The sequence below is a fragment of the Petaurus breviceps genome, unplaced genomic scaffold (assembly GCF_028583685.1).
Source record: "Petaurus breviceps papuanus isolate PSGF00001 unplaced genomic scaffold, PetGlider_PUasm1.0 221, whole genome shotgun sequence".
In the NCBI taxonomy this organism is placed as follows: domain Eukaryota; kingdom Metazoa; phylum Chordata; class Mammalia; order Diprotodontia; family Petauridae; genus Petaurus; species Petaurus breviceps.
This window is the reverse complement of record NW_027185877.1, coordinates 7726053-7728472: the sequence shown is the minus strand read 5'-3', so window position 1 is coordinate 7728472 and position 2420 is coordinate 7726053. Positions and strand designations below refer to the sequence as shown.

Here is a 2420-nt window from a genome sequence, read left to right as displayed (position 1 = left end):
AGGGACACCATTACGGCACCCCAAAATGAGTTCTGTATCAGAAATAAAGCAAAGGCTGCACCTGAGAGGCTTTTTCATCACAGGCTCAAACCTTCCCACAATTCTGAACCCTTGCCATGCAGAGAAGACCCCATTCTTACATGATACCAAACCTCAAAGGAAGGGATCTGTAGATATCCATGCTCTAAGTGCTGGCTGCTTCCCTTCCAGATAAGGCAAAAGGAGAAGCATGTAGATGGGGTCAATTCAATTCAATAAATTCAATAAACATTTACTAAGTTCTACTATGTGCCAAGCCCTGTGCTAAAGTCACTCCAGGGAAAGTTCTCCTAAGGGAATCACAATAATGCACATTGCCTTTCCCGTGCCTCCTGGGCTTCCCGGGGTCTTACTTTAATACTGTAAACCATCTAGATGCCTGCGATGCCGGGGCCAGGCTCTCGCCGCATCTCGGTGTTCTCGAGCCCCCAGAAACTGGGCATGTCGCTGGCGCAGCTGGTGGTGCAGCGGGCAGCGCACGGCTGGGCCGGGGCCAGGGGCGCTGGGGCAGGAGCTCACTTCTCACTTGGGCTGCAGCCTGGAGCCTGGTCCAGCTGCTGGCCCAAGAGCTACCCGCGGCCACCGCCCCCGAGCACTGGACGCTGGGATTGTGACAGGAGCGCCTCGTGCCCTTGTACCACACGGACAGCAGAGCGGCCTGTCCCGGACCCATCTTCTTTCCCAGGTAATCACCATTAATCCTAAATGCGCTTCCCCTGGAAGAGGCTGCGTCAGACTAGGCAAAGAAGCTTCGAGAAGCCTTTCAGAGTGATGCAAGCCCAGCTTTTGATCTGATTTTGGGTGTTGGACCTGATGGGCACACGTGCTCTCTTTTCCCTGATCACGCTCTCCTGCAGGAGAAGGAAAAAATTGTGGGCTCCATCAATGATTCTTCAAAGCCACTCCCTGAGAGGGTGACCCGCACTCTGCCTGTCAATGCAGCACAAATGGCCGTGTTTGTGCTACTGGAGAAAGCGAAAAGCTGCTGTTTTGAAGCGGATCCTGGAAGGCGACGGCTGTGCTGGTCCCTGGATGAGGGCCGAGCATTCCATTTGAGAAGCATTCCATTTTGTAGCCAGATGGGCCAGACCGAGAGCTGACCTCTGCACGCTGCTGCTTCCTTATCTTTCTGCTGGTATTTTTACGGACCAGTGGGTGTGGGGCAACAGTCCTCTCTTGGGGAGGGAGGGAGCCTGAAAACAGGCTCATGAACTGCATAAGGTTTCTCTTGTGTGACCACCCAATATTAAAATGTGAATTTAAGCCCCACCCACCCCCCCCCAAAAAAACCCCATCTAAACCTTTTAAAGGCACTAGGGTCAGCCAACCTAATTTAATCTTCCAGTACATGCAACAACAATCATTCCTCATGCTCAAATATTCCCAGAAACACCACCATTGAACATAACAGCAGCGCAGTACAGCCCAGCTGTACATCTCTGCTGTGTATCAGCTGCTAAAATTAGAGTGGATGAATTCTAGGATCCTTCCCAACTACGAATACATGATTCTATCCATGATTCACCAACTCTATGCTCAAGAAAGTATTTAGTATTGCCCAAACACTGGCCTGGGTGCTGACTGCTTTACCCACGGCTAACAAGGCTAACATCAACCCCTCTTTTAAAATTCTCCCTCTTATTTCTTAGAAGAGACTGTGATTTTATATTATTATGATAATATATTATAATTATATATTTAAATATATTTTTATATTTATTATATTTTATTATATATTATATTTTTCTATTTATTATATATTTATATAAATAAAAATAAACATATTATTATTATGAGTTTATATTATTCCTCCATTTGTTGGCATGTGATATGGCTGCAATTGTCTCTATAGCTACCTCTTTGGATTGGCTATGTTCTCTAAAAGGCCTTACCACATTTCTCAGTACTCTGATAACCACCATACTCTCTTTATGACTCTTATTCCTTGTTATTCTTTTGAAGACCTTGTTAGTGCTAATGGCCACTCTAATTTTACCCTCTACCTCATTTTTGCTTTCAGGAGGGAAGTATTATGAGTTCTTATGCCTTTTTTTTCTTAATGCCTCCCTGGTGGAACAGAGTTTTGAATTTAAGAGTCCTATCACACTCAAGGCTTTTCCTAATCCTTTTAAATACAATCCCCTAGACTGTCAGACTCATGACACACAGGCTGAAGGTCAGACCTTCTTCCTGGATTACCTTGATTCAAGGCTCTAGCTGCTACAACAGAGTTTTTGCAGGGGTCCAAGGTTTGCTATTGGTCAGGTTCAGTAAGATACTTTGACCAAAGCTCTAGTCAAAGAAGGGTTTATGCTCTCAGAGCCATTGCATAGAATCATAGGATCATCCATTTAAAGCTGGAAGGAATCTCTGGGGTCCTC

At 45.7% G+C, this 2420-nt stretch overlaps 1 pseudogene; it reads left to right on the top strand.

Annotated features, from left to right (window-relative positions):
- Nucleotides 1-404: 404 nt before the first annotated feature.
- LOC138166342 (6-phosphogluconolactonase pseudogene) lies at nt 405-1205 on the top strand (annotated as a pseudogene).
- The last annotated feature ends 1215 nt before the right edge of the window (nt 1206-2420 follow it).